General features: G+C 39.4%; 1 protein-coding gene across 4 annotated transcripts in view; it reads left to right on the top strand.

The window, feature by feature from the left end:
• LOC139730688 (uncharacterized) overlaps window positions 1–18,263 on the top strand; it is a 144,525-nt gene that overhangs the window by 35,712 nt on the left and 90,550 nt on the right. The window contains exon 1 of one of the 4 annotated variants that reach the window (XM_071641553.1): window positions 4,973–4,994. The exons of 2 other annotated variants lie outside the window; for them this stretch is intronic. The gene's annotated coding sequence lies outside the window, so the exon portion shown is untranslated. Of the gene's footprint in view, window positions 1–4,972; window positions 4,995–5,316; window positions 5,868–18,263 lie in introns of those variants that run through there. One more of the 4 variants, XM_071641552.1, reaches the window with a different exon arrangement.

Genomic DNA, 18,263 nt, shown 5'->3' with positions numbered 1-18,263 from the left:
TGTAGCTATCTCTCCATCCCCCCCCCCATTATGACACGGACTCTTGAAGGTCTCAACTCGATTACGACATGATAATAAGTGAAATTCTGAACCTCATGGAAACCTGCTTGCCACCTAATCAACCAGGTACGAGTCATCTGTCGAAAGCACACACGAAGTAATTGCATAATTATGAAATAAAACTAGCCTTAAGGCCGCAGTACCGTGAAATCCATCATCACCATGTGCAATGCAACATTTTCATTGCTTTGTCTGAACGATGAAGGGGAAGCCAAGCGAGAAGAATCCTCCTCGCTAACTACCGTTCCAGGCGCCCTGATCGCTGGCGGGAGGTATAGGTTGCCAATAACAACAGTCGTTCGCCGTGACATTGACGTCGCTTTCACAACTTTCTGTGTGCTTCTGGAAGCCAGTGTAGGCGGACACACTTCAGTAGTTAAGGGCCTTGCCAATTTCCTTGTCCAATTTGAGTTTAATCCCCACTTGCTTTCAAAAAGGACTCACATTCGTTAATCTGACTGTGATCATCTGATCGTCAGGGGGTCTAGTGTAGCCATGGTGCGTAATGAATGATGGTATTACGATGTGCTTTAAAGTTGCATCTCTCCTTTTGAAGGATGAGGAAACGGGTCCTCCAGCTTGGTCAATGCAGCATTCCACTGCCTTCGGCAAGAATGACGTTAAGAATGCTAGGAGAAAAAATAAACTAAACTCATTATCATGCTTCGTCTTTCCCAAGACCCCGAGTGATAGCCTGACTTACATGATAAGATGATGATACGTGTCGTATTGGTCTATATCTTTAAATGTCTGACATCAATCTCCCATGGTATTCCATTAATATTTTGATTAAAGCAATGTAATCAAGATATGATATAGGCTACGCGCAAGATTCAAAATCATGATCCTGGTAATATCATCATCTGGCTTGAACGGGGTTAGATCCGATACTTAATCATCGATAATTAAGAATAGGCCAACCTTTGTCATACATTTCTTTTCGAGCACCACAACCATTTGAATTCAAACGCCGACCGAAGAAGTGTGCCAAATGTGAAAGGGACATTCCGACCTTTTTAAGACTGCAGTTCATGACGTTGAGTGCTTCCCGGTCCCGATGACAAGAATACGTACCTGACACAAAAGTCATGATGCATGAAAGGATTTAATCATTTATTCCTCTATTCCTCTGTTCATGTCTTTTTTTAGGGGAAACAAAAAGCTAACTTCATTCAATTTCAATAGAGACTATTTTTTTCTCCGGAGGGCCCTGCATAATCTATGCATTTATCATAATATTGTGACAATGAGAACACATTAAAGAGAGAGAGGAAGAGAAGACAAAGAAATAAAATTCCTAGACGTACAAATCAATGATAGGTTAAAAGGCTGTACGCACTGGACGGGCAAAATTAACTCTATAATCATAATGAAGGACATGTAGCAGCAAAGAACTAAAGAAGTTTCGATAACCATAAACAATGGTGGCACGACTGCAGGAAGAATTACTTCTATACCTTTAAGTTTATGTCTTTAATCAATTTGAGTGAGTCACTTCTGACGCCCTGGTAAGAATCTTTTGTTTCTTACATCATCGTGTAAGTCAATCACAATGGCTCGAAGTGAAGATGAGAGAGCTTCGTTCGACCTTCCCCTAATGACCCGTCCATCATTAGCATCAGGCCCAGTTATAGTTGTGAAACTCCTGCGAGGAGACTCATGAATGCTAAGCGAGACGCCTTAATGATATGGCCTTCATTAAATCACAGCTGAATCACTCGGCCTGTCCTCTACTACTACTTGAAAGCATGGCACCATCTTACGTTCTTTGTGCTTTGATGCCACTTCAGTACAATGTGTTATTTACACTGTATAGGCGTTTGGTACGTTAAGTTGTAGAATTTTGACTCAATTCTTTTCGCATCATTCACGTAAATTTACTGGGGCAGCAATATTCTGTAATAGTATTGAGACGATATCTTGGTTCTTATAAATAAATTTGCATTTTAGCTCTATCACCTTTCACCAAATAAAGAGCACTGTTAAAAACTCCTTATTTTTGAGGGGTAGAGATATGTTTTAGGACCTTTTGTTACGTGTGTTGGGTTCAATGTCTTCTTTGTTGCTGTAAACATTATCACATGAATGTCCTGATAAAAAGTGGGTCATTTCCAAGATTGTTTCATTACGAAGATAAGATTACAACATACCAAACATACCACACAATGAGGGCATCATATCATGTCACTGTTGCCAGGCAACGTGACACCGCGATTTCCCTCAAGAGGAAAATTCCCTCCCACGTCCGCCCATACTTAGTTGGCTTTTGATTGAAAAGCGCTTTCGAAAACTGTCCTCTCTGTCGAACAGTTGTTCATCTAGCCTCTACATATCCGCCCCTATTCGTCAGACTTTATTTAGTTCGTTGATCAATATAGATAGACAGGTAATCCCAGAGGTTTGATGGTTAAGAAAGGGATCGAGAGTGCGGAAGAGAGAGAGAGAGAGAGGGGGGGGGGGGGAGGGGATGAGAACAAAGACTTTATTCTAGGCTGATATTAGCAATTCTCCATCTCCACCCATGTGTTGTAGCATCTATAGTTCCTCCGCGTCGGCCAGCTGGAATCGCTGACAATGAACCTGAGCGAATCTTCCACTCTTCCTTTCTTTGGGAAACCTTACCAAACAGAACACTACAAAAGAATTCTCATTCACTCTCTTATCCTCTTCCGCTCCCTTCAGTGTCCTCTGGAGGAGATAGAGATTAGCGCTGATTAAGTAACTGTTAAGCTTCAGCTTTCTTATTCTCTAAAAGTTGTGTCGGGACTGCTTCGCAGACAATCGATAGGCCGAAAGCAGGTGCTTCTTTCTATGGGCGGCATTTACGCAATGGCTATCGGCCTTGATCGCCCTAGAATCGAATCGATCGTAGTAATTACCTGTGGTGAGTGGTGTCTTCTTCAACTTCACCAGTCAAATATCGACATGATCGAAAGTCAACTTTTTTTTTTCATTTCTTTCTCGCATCGAAGCGGCTTTGTCACTTCACTGGCCTGAAAATGAAGGAAACGTTTTTTTTTTTTCTCTCGATAATGATGAGTTCACTTTTGTACGCACACTAGGATGACATTGTTTCGAGTCTTCTTGCTGAAACAGATATGTGGTTCACGGAGATGAAATTGCATATACCACTATAAAGACACACACAAACACCACACGAATCGATGGTATATTATTATGGAATAGTTTGATGACATGCTATAAGCATGATTTCTACAGTATAATTTCCTTTATCATGATACATTAAGATAAAAAAGGAAACAATGAAAACAAAGTATAAAAAGATAAATCATCTATAGTATATTTTGAAATAGAAATAATAATACTATAAGCTGTTTGCCCTGACAACTTACACTTTTTTGATAGAGCACACGAATATTAAACAATTTACACACACACACACACACCCACACACACGCGTTGAAAGTAATCAACGGGTCTGACAAAAAAATGTGTCCCTCGTTCAATATTCAACATCTGTTGCTTCACTACGCGTAGTAGCCAAAAGCATTACTTCACTATTAATGCACGACGCTTGAATGCAGTTTGCCAATAATTTATGTTCTCATGCTCACGATGGGAAAAAAAGGAGAGAGATAAGAATCCATAACCTGCTACGCTGCAGCGAACAAAAATAAGCACCTCTCCGAGGCCCAAAATGCTAATTTTGCCATTGTCATTTTCGTTGCCATAGTTACCGCTTGACCTTGAGCGCACTAAGAGTCATACCGCGTCAGTCTCACACTTTAGCGCTATACAGCAACGAGACAAATGAATGATATCCGCTACAGTAGTACATGAGATTGGAGGTCGCGTCTGGTGAGTCTTTTGAAGTGACCCGCAGGATTCCCTGCAAATCAAACCAAATGACTCTCTCTCTAATGACACTCATAATGTGTTACGTTCGAGACCTTGTTTGACAGCAAACACATTGCATAACGACGACACTCTTGATGAATGTAATAAATTACCATAAATCCTCTCAAAAACAGCCAAGTAATCACACGGAGTTTGTTTTATTGTTGAGCATAATGTGTCTTCAACTTCAACTATAGCATAACGACAGAAATATTGGTGACAAAATGAATACCAATACAAACAGAGATAATAATATGCTCCCCAAGTATTTCGAATGATAATCAAATACATGTATGTCATTATTTTCGCGTAGCCTACTCATCATGGCACGCCCTTTCACCTGTTGTCTTGCCTCGACTGCGGTAACGAAATGTTAATCGCTCCTTTAGAACAGCTGCAGAACATAGACGCCTAGCTTACATTCTGTCAATATTAACATTATGAATTACGCTCCATTACAGCATAGAGCTACATGATTACAGCATGCTTTTCTGTGGTCAAGCTATATACACACGTGCGGGAATGCATCTTTGCAGTATAACTGTTGCGTTTGTTTGAGTTTCCAAAGCTTGTCTACTGCCGAATCTCGTTGGTTGTCTTCCCCCACTCAAGGTCCAGCACAGGCGCAAAGTCATTATAATTTTGATGACGTCACACGTTGATATTGTCATAGGAGAACACATGATATTATGGAGAATGAGTTATGATATTGCAACAAAGCATGGGGCAAAAAAGAAAAAGAAAAAGAGGAGACTAAGAGAGGGGGAGGGTGACAGAGCATAAGAGAAACAGAAAAGATAGATCGAATTGCTCTAGCTGTATTTGCACAAATTCTCGGTTAAATGATGACGAGCTCTCACGGTCTTTTGCGCAAATCGGCTGTGGTAACACTAACAGCGATGTGAAGGTATAAAGCACATCGCTTGCTCCCTATCTGCGCATCGCATCATTTTCCCCCGTACGGAGATTAGTGCATCAAATATGAGATGTTTTCGGTACATCTGCGTATGCGTGGCCTGCCACTCGAAGAGGGATGATTATTATTGGGGACCTCGCTTCGTTTCACCGTAAACAAGGTCAGTTTTGCCTGAGTGTGTCTGTGTGTGTGTGTCTTTCTTTGTCTGTGTGTGCGTGTGTATGTATTTTCAATGAGAGGGAAGCAAGAAAAGCAGCACTAACGTGTGCATTCCGAGAAGGTTCTCATCAATGCTGCCCCACTTATCTATAGGAAGATGGTGAATGCAGACCAGTTTTGTTATTGCTTGAGTCATTCGAGTGAATGGGGATTTTTTTAGGTCACATCATGAGTAGTAGACTCGGAGATGAGGTAATAAGCTGCGGTGAATGTTAAGGCGCTATCAATGCAGAAATAAGCTGTCGCAGTGAAGTGCAGGCCTGGTCAATGCAATTGAGGTCACATTTTGACATCAAGAAGGGCAGATTGTAGTAACTGCAACAGTCCAGCGAGTTCTCGTAAATGAAATGCGTAGCAGCTCCGACGTTTGTCGTCTGCGCAACAAACATTGTCTCCTCTTTCTCTCACTCCCTCGTTTTCAGCGCGCCATTTTTGTTTTTTGTATAAGCCACTCCGCGTCCATTCACAGCCGTCCGAGATATTCTCCGAGGGTGAACTCTTATACACTGGACGGTATTTTGTCTTCAAGTCCCCGCTGAAAGGTCCCATATCGATCGTGAGGAAACCCTTGCGTAATATCACTTCAGATCTTCAGGAATAACGAGCGTATGTGGCGCGCGGACCGATGTATCGATCCAATCGCGAATCTGGCTTGATAACGCGGTAAAAAGATATAAGCATCATTATACCGCATCATGCTGGTGTGATATACAGTCCCGCCTGCTGATGTAGTGTCAGTGGTTACCGTGGACTAGTCACAGGAACCGGCATCATCCGTGGTTTTTATGTCGTCTCAACATAGCCTTCATGCAAGGTAAGGACAGAGCATTGTTTGTATTCACATTACAGCACCGTATTCTTTGACCTGTATTCATTTTTGGCGGGCATCTTTTCCCCCGTCTATGTCGCGTCCTCGTTCTCGGCTTGAGACGCCATCACAATACATAATGTACTATCGCCTCGGCACACTTTATTTGAAAGGCGGTGTCGCCTCTAGCTGGCGGAGCTGTTTACCTGCAATTTGGGCAGCCGCGGTGAACAGAGAAAAGAGAGTTTCAAAACGCGGTAGAAACGACGGTAAAAAGAGCTGAGTGTTTTGATTGTCTGCCACTGAATGTTTCAGTGAGCTTGTCTCAAATATACCCGCCTGAATAGAACGCCCATTAACTTTCGAGAATGAGAAGTTTATGGAAGCATGAAGTTAATCCCGCCATTCGACCCAATTGTGTTGCTACAATACATACTAGTAATAATGTCCCCGGGAATCGACTGCGACTGCAGACGCAACCTGTATTTTCTCTCTTCCCGAAGCCAAAGAGAGGAAAATACTGGACATTGGACATGAAAAAAAAGATATTTGTGAGCTTGCTGTGTTGAATATCCCATTTCTGAAATTCAGACAACAGTTGCGTTAGGCTCTATGCGGCAGCAAAATCTTATGCAATATATTTCAACTACATAGTATGATATCTATGCATGTGTATGTGTGTGTGTGTGTGTGTGTGTGTGTGTGTGTATGTGTACGTGTCTATGTATATGTGTTTGTATGTGTAACTCCTATGCTGGTTAGGTATGCGTCATAGTTAAATCATGAGATGAATATCAGCCATCACAAAACCAAAAAAAAAAAAAAAATCCACTTTTCTCAAAGAAGAATCGATAATACAGCCACAATACAACATGAGAAGGAATGACAAGAAGCTTAAGTCTTCTGTTCTGAGGAAATTCCGGACCCAGTGAAAAATTAGTCTTGAAAGTAAAATCCTATAGGCTCTACAACAAAACACAACAAATATATGAAAAATTGTGAAGTTTTGCCAATTTTTACAAATTAGTTCTTGAACTGTAACTATGAATATGCAAGTAACTTTTGTGAGTTGATGATGTCATTGCGTTACAACGTACCATATAGTATGTACATAAAATCTTAAAATTTCCAGGGTTTTTTTTTTTGTCTCAAAAGCAATTATGACCCAGTCTGAAATCCTAATATATTGGACTGATCATTATTTTGCCGTTTTTCAGCCAAAGAAAGCATTATGTTTTACACTTTTATAGCAAAAGAATCTATATAGCTGTAATATATATTTGTATAAGATAAATGGAAAAGGCGAGGATATCATAATTTCATTCATATCACCTGTTTGAGAACTTCGTTACAACAACAGGCGAATCTGTAAAATGACATAACTTCCTTATATCTTAAATATATTCCGATTTTGATGAAATATCACTGTTATGCTTGTAAATTCACTCTTGTTTTTTAAATCAGACTAACTTTTAAGTGGTTCTGAATTCCTTTTTAACATGAAATGCTTGAATAAAGGGAAAGAGTTACTACAGTTACAGTATAATAGACCGAGAGCCTACATTAAAAACGAGCTTCCTCTGAAGTGTGCATTACCCTAGGACACCAAAATCAATGTTACCCTAACTTTAACCCTAACCCTAAACCTAAGCTGAGTAAACTTTATCCTAATCCCAAAGCCACCTATAAACTTAATCATGTTACTATACATAACGCATAGCAGGGGGTACATATGGAACTCTTGCCGAATAAAGAAAACACTAAGTTCTGGTTTTGGTCTTGATAATGTCGAGAAAATCGATAGTGTTATTGAGACATACCACATAATGATGAGAAAAAAGGATGAATACAAAATGTAGTAGCCCAGTGCACATGACATTGATCTCGTATAACTCTTGAACCAGAATTGTATCTCAATTACATGTTATAAGGAGATAATTCCCCCACGAATGCTGATGCAGAATGGAGAAGGAATTCAGGCTCTGAGACTTTAATCTGGGCTTTAAGAGTATATAGAGCCCTCGGTCGAACCCTGTGCGTTGTAATGCGTCTTCTGAAAAGATCTATTTACCATGATGTTCCCGATGACCCAGTTTCATAAAATAATGTCAACCGGCATATACTGCTGTCGTAAATATTGATTGAAGGGTCCTGAGGAAGAACAGCGCTTACACGTATAACGAGGCGACCCTGAGTAAATTATCTAATTTATTGCGATTATTATCACCATTTAAAAATGCTAAGTAGGCCTACACGCTAATTCCTCTGCAGCTTGTTCATACGGATGCTTACCTTTTAGGCCTACTTCAGTGAGTTTGAAGTTAAGGATTATGAACATGATATGATTATGAAAATAACATCCTTTTCGTTGACAGATGCAACTTGTCTGAGGAAATGTCATTCGTTGTGTATTACTATCTTATAATGACATATCCCTCATAATCTAGAAAATTATAATTACCTCATGGTTGTAAATTGTCTACTGTGTTACACTTTTCTTGTCGCTTGCTCAAGTCTCGCTTTCTCTGCGATGAGCGATCATTATGGTGTACTCACGTATACATTTTTCATGTTGAAATGTAGCCCACACACGGTGACCTGTTGTTGGTTTCACAGCTCATTTCTGTAGTATCATATATTTTACATTACCAAGCGTTATGGATGCTATTGTGCAGTGTTTTGCATTCACCTGTACAAGGATTCAGAGTTACCCATCAGAGGTCTTTGTCTTTACATACATATTTCCGAAAACTCCGATGTTGCTAAATACACAAAGAGCAGCGTGCATAATTTCGGCAGATTCGTAGCAACATTGGTAAGCCTAACTTACATTCAACCACATACTATAACCTATGCCGCGGCTTAAAACGATGAAAGAGGAATGACTGTACTACAACAGACTTACAAAGGTGTGCGAATATTTTCTTACATGCTATAGGTGATGTTTCCCCCCACTGTCAATGCGTAGCCCTGGCTATTAATCCTTTCCATGTCAGGGACTGTGGACAGTATGTGCAAGGCTATGAAGTTTTCTTTGCCAATCTACACTCAAAACACACGAAGGGTTAAAGACTGCGGCGATCTATCGTAACGAACGCCTACCTGCTGCATTGCGCGCAATATACCATGTACAGTGAACGGGGTCGCTGCGACGACGCCGGAAGCCATGTGTGAGAAATCGGTAGGGCGCTTACGATATTATCGATCTGAAGTAATTGTTGCTGCCGGTAGCACTCTCTATCAGATAGAAAGAAAAAAAAAAACTAGTTAGTCTTTGGAGGACAGTCACTGAGATGCCGTGTCCTTATCGACAATACTTATTCCATTCACTAGTATTAAACTCTTTCCAAATTTGCAACAGGTGTAGAGATCACATTGGCATAATACGTTCATAATGACCTAGCGCTGATGATGAGAACAGGATGAAATGGCCATAAACAATAAATGTAATGCCTCGTTCCTTCCCGTAAGAGATGACAAATTAAAAAATGATATGTGATGATGAAATTGCGAGATCATGGTAGCGCAAAGTATGTGTAATGCATCACATGATCTTGGAGTTAGTTTTTCTTTATGTTTCTTTGTTGTATTTGTTTTGTTTTTTCAATGACGAATTATAGGTTAGTTTTTCTGAAGCTAAGAACACAACCGATCGAAACAGACAAGGCGATTTTATACATCATTAAAACTATTCTTTCTTTCTTTTTAGGGGGAGGGGGTATCTGAGAGGGGGAAAGGAGTAAGAAAATGATTCCTCTGCATAGGATTATGACTGAAGTGATGCGCGCCTCGCGGCAGAAGTCGCATCAGTCTCCCCCTGTCGACAGTAAACCGTATTTGTCGACTCCCATGCGATCAGACCCAAGTGTGTACGACTTTGCAATCAATCCTTAGCTAAGAGCCTCAGCATATTGACTCACGGATCCATGTGATTTGATCGGCTGCCTATCAAAACAGCTCGACTCGAGGGAAATAGTGGGAGAAACACGATGATAAAAGACGCAGGTATAAGAATCGTCAGGTGTTTACAACCTGTCTCTATCAAGATTTAGATACCATGCATTTGAGTTTGTACAAATCAATGTCGCCAAGCAGTTGAACTTGTTAGCTTTCCACTTAGCTATATATCCTTATCGCTCGAAAGCTGTGTACGTGATAGTGTGTTATCACAAAGGGATTTGTAAAGGGTTACAAATGCGGCGAATAATCGTCTCTTGGTTGTATACATTCCACGCAAAATCTAAGACTTGAACCCAAATAGAGACAATAGCACATTTAATGATAGATCACGGCGACAGAGATCTGGATGCTTTCAAATTTCCAAGTTCATAAGAGTACTTAATGGTCTGTTATTCTTTCATTAACTAATCTTGATATATTAACTAATCTTCGATACGTACGCTTTCTCATTTTTTTTTGGCAGTTCTCTTATGGCAAATCTGTAATGTTTGCATATCATCTAATATGATATGAAAATGGTTGTGACTACAAAACTGCTCTTTGTCAAATTTTCGGCCCCAAATTCCACCCTTAGCATTCAGACGATAGCACGTTGTTGACGCGAGTTAATTGTGTTGTAATTTCGTTCTACAAAACACATGTATTTAAAAAAATCATCATCAAACTGACATTAAATTGACATCTTTAATTTCACATGTCCATTTTACCACAACTTTAATTCGCTGTAGTTTCATGGGAATTCATTTCATTCTATGATAAAATTAAACTTTTTTTTTTCTTGTCAGCGGCTTGTAAGGAGCTTCATCAACCGTCGTATCGAAGACGCTATATGACAATTAACACTCGCGTGACAACTGGTATAATGATAGGAATTGAAAGCTTGTCGATTGATTCTTACGTTAATTGGTGTCACGGCCACTACATATTATAAATAAAAAGAGACCCAGGTCGCATATAACCTTGACTGTTTTCAGGATCATTCATTCTTTACATGTATGCTTTCAGTTATCCCATCACCACCATACGTTAAAGGGATGGGATAGTATTGGTGGAGATGAGGATTGGGCTTTTAACTTTTTGGGAGATACCAGGAAACCACATAAGAAATGATACAGAGCATACAATACTATGAGGAATTCAAAGTTTATTAAATCAAAATCGGTTTAGAATGGCTGAGACATCAAAAAACAAAGTAAAACAAAACGATCCTAACAAAAGGTGGGTCTCCCTTTTTATTAGGATTGCTCTGTTTTGGATATCTCAACCATTTCAAAACCGATTTTCATCAGATAAACGTTGAATCCCTCTTGGAATAACATGCTCTTTCATATTTCATAAGGGGCTTCTCATTATCTCACAAAAAACATCTTAGAAACCTGAAGTTAGGTCTTAACCAAAACTATACGACCCCTTTAATGCCTTCCGTCAATAATCATTGCCATTCGCTGAAAGATGGTGAGCATCATACTCGGATGAAGTCGATCTCCCTCTCTCTCTCCTTTCACCCTCGACATCAATTTTCACGCGATCTCTTCACATACCTGCCGTCATCCATTATGAATGAAAAAGAGTAGGAGGTCGGTGATTATGTATCGCGACCACAAGGGGCAGTGATGCGAGGAGGAGTGAGAAGCGAGTATGGATAGGCGTAGGCTGGTGAACGACTTGGAGGGTGAAAGCATTGGTGTGTCGTCTGCTTGCACCATGGATTCTAGATAATTCCGACATTCTATATATGTCATTGTCAGCCGAGGAGGAGATGTACATGAACGAACATGATTGGTGACACACACTGATGCACATGAAGGGAACATAGCCCTCGTATAGATCACGTGTGCAAATCGTGTTCAAATCGCAAACAATGCATTAATAGTGAAAATGACGGCATGGCGAACAACAATCACTGTGTTTGAATGGTGGTCGACATTATGGAGATGACGTTTATGACACTGTGTAGTGTAGTGCATGATGCATGCTTGAATACTATACACCTGAATTCATTGTTTCAAAGGCTGAGAGACATACTTAATCAATGAAAGATAAAAGTTAAATTGAAGTGAAACAATAACTTTTTCGTCGCTAGGGTAAATTGAACTATGACATTGATAGCGGATCGGAGACAAAGAAAGCCTCATTATTTTCCATATACCTATGTTTTATAAGTTCCCTCTTCAAAAAGTATTGACGAGATGTTGCAGATTGTCCCTTAGACGCCGAACACGATCATCTTGAAAGGCCATTAGTGTGACCACTCGCTCCTATCAGCGAGTTATGAATAGATGGATTCGAAATTAGCTCGGGTTTTAGAGGCATTATGACGTCATCTATATACGGCGCTTTTGAAAGACTTACAGTATGCAGGAATACATATCATGGAACATTATTAGGGGCTTTAAAGGTACAGTGTTTGCTACCAAAGTGAGAATTTTATTTCTTATATTTTTCTTTTTTTTCGTACTGTCTTATTTTTGGGTTGCTGGTTACTCTGTATGATTACTGAACGATTCACAAGTTAACGAAACAGTGATTAGTAAAGATAGGCATGATGTAAACTAGTTAATCACTTCAGGGGCTGTTGTAGGCCGGTGGATAAGACCACAAACTGAGGAATTTCAGTGCACTTGAAAGTTAGTCTTTAAAAAGAAGCAGTAAATTATGCTTAGCACAACAATGAAAATTTGATCAAAATCGGATGAAAAAGAAGGAAGTTATGACATTTTGAAGAAATAGTTCTTGAACAGTCGATATTAATATACAAATAGTAAAGTGATGATGTCATCCCCTCAAAACTTGTCATGTATAAGTTTGTATATAAAATTGTGAAATTTCCAGTTTTTCATTCAAATGCGATTTCGTTCCAGTCTCTAATCCCGATATATCTAATTGATCATCATTCTGAAGTTATTCAATTAGCAATAACAGAAATATTGATTTTTTTAAATGTCATCTTTTACTCGATTAATCGAAAATTGTGAGGTGATGACATCATCAGCTCACTCAGTTGCAAGTTCATATCAACTATACGAGAACTGTTCCGCAGAAATTGGCGAAACTTCACAATTTCACAACTTCCCTTGTTATCCAATTTTGATCAAGTTTTCACTGTTGTATTATACTCTTAAAACATTTCTCTTTCTTATCAGACTAATTTTATAACTGGACTGAAATTCCTCTTTAAACGCGAGGTCAATTACGAGGTCGCTTGTTCAAGCCTCGTGCATGGCTGTGCCCTAAGCAGGCTGCTTTATCCTCATTTGCTTTGTCCTTCGTAGGGGGGGGGGGGAGGTTATCGGTGGCGTGGTAGCTTGCTTACAAGCATCCATTGCTCCCTAAGCGATCTCATAAAACAAACCATTTCAATTTAGTTTAATTAATAGTGGCGTGGGAGGGTCGTGTATCTCTCGAGACACGAAGGTGTCAAATACTCGACCATAGTACAGTGGGATATCTAAACAATCCTATGCCATCGAGTCATGTGATCTTGTCGAAGGACGTCCCGTGCGCTCGCGCTTAACCACACCTGGCCTTAAAAAAAAAAAGATCAGAAAGAGACGACCAAATTTCGGCCTTTTTTTACATCAGTTATGAATGGTAGCTTTCGGCACTTGATCGATAGAGCTTTGTGCAAGTGCAAGGTCAGATTTAGCTTAACGTGCAAAAATGCACATCTTTCCACAAAAAAAAAGAAAGAAAGAAAAGAGATGAAATAGACAAAATATCAAGAGACTCGTGCCATTGTCTGAGGTGAGAACTGAAAGCTGCTTGTGTTCTCACCTACAGGAACAGAAATGCTTCTATTCGATACCATGCGCGTGAGGGCAACCCATTTAACGCCGCAATATTTTTTCAGTCGAAGAAGACTATTCTTGAACGAGGCTGGTCACTGAAAAGTTGGCTATTGTGAATACCGGACTAGGAGAGAGTCAAAAGATTTGCCTGATGATAGGTTTTCTTTTGTCAACAAGGACTGGTGCCATGACACTTCGGCATCTAACATATTGACAAATAAATTATATAGATAAAGTTACACAAACAGCACGTGCTGAAAACAAGACAAGACAAGCAAAACAAAACACACACACACACACACACACACACACACACACACACGAACAAAATACCAGCCCAAGCAGTCGTAACACTTTGAATGGCAAGGCTAGCGTGAAATTCTGTTGAACTGACATCGTCATTTAAAATGTTGGTCCCATGTTTTTTTTTTCTAATTTGGACAAAGGTTTGATAGTATAGGCCTTTAAATATTACATGATTGTCGAAGCGTCTTATTCGACTAAGTGTTTAGTATTACTCAACAAGTTGAATATAATTATTAGAAATCATATCCACGAAAAAGATAACGTCGCTGTTCGAAATGAAAACGATATCAGATACAGAGCACACCGAAGTTTATCATCGTTTCAATCTTTCTCGTAGAAATGGAGACGCAACCTCTGCGTATAGATCAATCTGATGATACGGTGATGCAATACTATAATTATCTCAACAACTGAGGCGTAAAGGCTTGTATCTGATGTCGATGTCTTGTAGATGGTAGATATACAGCTAACAACAAAATTATTCATACCCCTGGGAAATTATTAGTTTTGAGCAGATTTCTTGCAAGTGAAGGATGGAGTGATGGTGATAGTGTGTTAACTTTTTATTCTTATTTGTCCTCTATAGATTGACATTAATTCCAGTTTCACCTTATTTGCATAACAATTGAAGTGTTGAGATATAACACCCAATCACTATCATTCCATCCTTTACCTGTAAGAAATTTGCTCAAAACTAAAAATTTCTCAGGGGTATGAATAATTTTGTTGCTAACTGTATATATCTATGAATGTGTTTTATTCAAAACTAGGCGTCCACAGTTTATATGGAAAGGAATGAACTACACGGTGTATTTGTAAAAATCTTGACAAATCTGTGAAATCCCAATGTATAGTCACATACCCCATGAAATCATAATCTAATCGGTAATAATGCATAATGGGGGTGCACGGAGGAACATATTTAGTACTGGGTTAGGGGTACATAAAATTTCACTCAGGTAAATAAATGTATTTAACAACAATTTGAAAGAAAGAACACTTTCCTTAATCTGAGCAATTTCCGTCGGGTATAGATGTGTACATAGCGACAATTAAGTATGCAAACTGAATTACATTTATAGCAGGCAGCAGGGAGACGCCATAGTGATCACACCCTATTCGCAGTATAGTGTGAGCATTTCTGTCCTATCTGATTGGCGAATTGACGACTCCAAACTCGTTTGATTCAACTCATGTAATGAGTATAGGCCTACGCAGGGATTAACTGAACATCATGAACACGATGAATAATGTAGTTCGAGCATATCATACAGCCATCTGCTGCTCATTTTTTTTTTCCACGCAGCATATCTCTTCCAGAGCACGTCCCTCCCACGCACACATGCATTAAATCACCCATGACGATGCATATCGAAAATTTTGGCAGTATAACACAATACGTTTGCATATCCCGATTTCGTAACTCATATATACCTATATGAGCTTCTTTTTTGACAGTGGAGTGTTTTATAGCAATCCCATCCCATTTTCTTTCTCCCCTTTTCAATAGCTGGAAGCATTCTAATTCACAAAAGAAAAAAATTCTTTGAGACAAAACAGTTTAACACAAATGTCTGATACCTTGAATTCTAGGAAGGTATCAAGAGCATTAAAGCAGTCCTATCCAACCGAAACGAATCCCTCAGTCTCGCTGCATGCCATGGAATGTAAAGTCATGAAATGCATGTAACGTTTGCCTTAAGGGGGAAATCAAGTCCAAATATAAGTTAATATAATGATGAGAAAGAGTAAAATATTACGAGTTCAACGGTAGAATTTTGATCAAAATCGGATGAAAAATAAGGAAGTTGTGACACTTTGAAGTTTCGCTAATTTTTTAAGGAAACAGTTCTTGTCATTCCCTCACAACTTGAAATATAGTTTCCTCATAAAATTTTGAAATTTCCAGTTTTTCAATCAAACGCAATTATGCTCGAGGCTCAAATCCTGATATATCTTACAGATCACTATTCTGAAGTTATTCAACCAAGAATAACAATCATGTTTCAGACTTCAATGACAGAAACATAGAATTTCTGTCATTTTTTACACGATTTATGGAAAATTGTGAGGTTATGACATAGTCAGCTCTCTCATTTGCATATTCATATCTACTGTAGAAGAACTGTTTTGCAGAAATTTGCAAAACTTTCAAAATTTCATAACATCCCTTTTTCATCCGATTTCAGTCAAATTTTTACCGTTGAACTCGTAAGATTTTACTCTTTTTTATCAGACTAACTGATGTTTGGACGGATTTCCCCTTAAACACAAGCAGAAGATCTGAAAACAAGTATTTTTTTCATGTCAGTACGTAGCAATAAGTTTTGAGCAACTCATCAACTGTTCCGCGTTCCGTGTCATTTGCTCATGGTGACATGAAATCTTTGTATACAAAAATGATAAGAGTCACGGATCAGGGTCAGGTATTATTAGACACTGTTAGACAAAAACATGGCATCCCGACACCCTGGTGTCGTCTCAGTCATTTAGCGGGAATCTTTACTCTGCGTTTAATAGCTCCATGCTTGCGCTTAATAGCTCCATGCTCTTTGTTCTGATTGACTTGAATAAGAAGGTTGACGTCATTAGATCGGTAGAGTCGTAGAAGTTTCAGTCAAACAGACAACAATGGGAAAGCTTCAAAAATGTCGTGTTCTCTGTTCTGTGTAATATTTTTTCCAAATGAAAAAGTGATTGATTGAAGCCAAGCAGGGTCATTTCTTCGGCTAAATGAAATACACAAGTAATGACATTAGCGTTTACAATGACATCCTGGCAACCTTGAAAGCATTTTGTGCTTGTATCATGGCTTTATGACATTTAGTCATGTTATTGATAATTGCATATGGAGTCGGCTATATCTACTAATCACCATCGCATGAAGACCTAGCACACCCCCATACACAAACGCATATTTTCTACACATTAAAGTCAACTCGGACATCGGATTCATTTCACATTAGTCAGAAGTTAGTCAGTGTCCAGGTTCCGATGCCATCCATGCAATAATGTCTTTAACACTAAAATTGAACCTCCTCCCACCCACCCCCCCCCCAAAAAAAAACCATGTGTGGTGGAACTAAAAATACCACTCTCATAGCTACTACACACTGTTTCTGACGTGTTCATTTATAGTAAATACAAATCATAAAGTAATTGTAGTGTTCGACGTGGATGTCGGTGCTTTCATCTGGAATATTTGACTTTTTTCCTCATGGATATGATCGACTTTAGGATGATTGAAGTTAAAGAGATTCCTAGATGGTAGTCAACCAATAAGCGTTGTCAAGTTAGCACTGCAAAAAGGGGCTCATCTGTCGATCGAAACATGCCTTTATTGCGGTACATTATCGTTCCTAAATACGTTTTGCTGTTATTGTTTTGTAAGCCTTCTTAATATTTCAGGGAAGTAGATTTTATGAAGTGGACTAAGAACATTCTACAACTTTTCTCATTGTAAACCCAGGAGATCAATCCCCACATCCATTGATAAAAGGAAGGCATGAAGTATAAATCGCAACGTTAGTTTAAAGGGAATCTAACGGAATCAAACGAATCGCTTGTCATCACCTATACTCGATGTATACGTTTGACGATAGAATCGGAACGAGCCATTTCAAGACAGTGATTTGTCCTCAATTTCGTGTCCTGACTAGCGAGTTATACCGGGTGCCGCTTTAGCAGGGTTTGTTAAACATTTTCTTTTTATGGCTTAATGAACACGTTAGAAATATCCAGCCTGCTAATGATGAAACACAATAGAGGAAGATATGACAATGATTCTATCATAATGTACAATGGGATGAAATCACACTATTGGTGGTCGCAGTGAACTGATGCCTGAAAATTGATTTCGGAAATGTGAAAATTAATAAGTTTGATAGCCATGGGTCGCCTTCTATGAGTGATGAAAGACAGAAAGAAGTCATACGTTCATATCTATGAAAAAAAAAAGTAGGGTTGAAGAAAGAGAGACGAGTGGCTTCATGAGCTCTTCGCTTCGGACTATGGGACCAAGCAGCAAAGCACGGGGAATTATTGTCCTTTACGAGGCCATCTGGGTACTTACTGGACTCTTCTCTCTCTCTCCTCCCTCAGCCCGCCCTGACACCAACCCCCCCCCCCCCCCATCTTCTCGTTCTTTAATTGCCGTGCTCGGTGCCCCACCCTACCTCTTCCGTCACCATCATCTCTCCCTTTAAAACTAAAAAATCTCATGCTACCCTTAAAGAAGCTCAGAGAATGGCTTTTTTTTTTTCTGGTGCCAGCGCCAGTGTTCCTGTGCGCGCGTGTGAATGTCTCCATATAACGTGCGTCTGTGTTCGTTTTACGTATACAATGATTA

This window comes from Diadema antillarum, unplaced genomic scaffold (genome assembly GCF_040938485.1).
Source record: "Diadema antillarum isolate AM-2024a unplaced genomic scaffold, OU_Dant_1.0 seq00000326_RagTag, whole genome shotgun sequence".
Classification (NCBI taxonomy): Eukaryota; Metazoa; Echinodermata; class Echinoidea; order Diadematoida; family Diadematidae; genus Diadema; species Diadema antillarum.
This window is presented reverse-complemented; position numbering and strand designations above follow the sequence as displayed.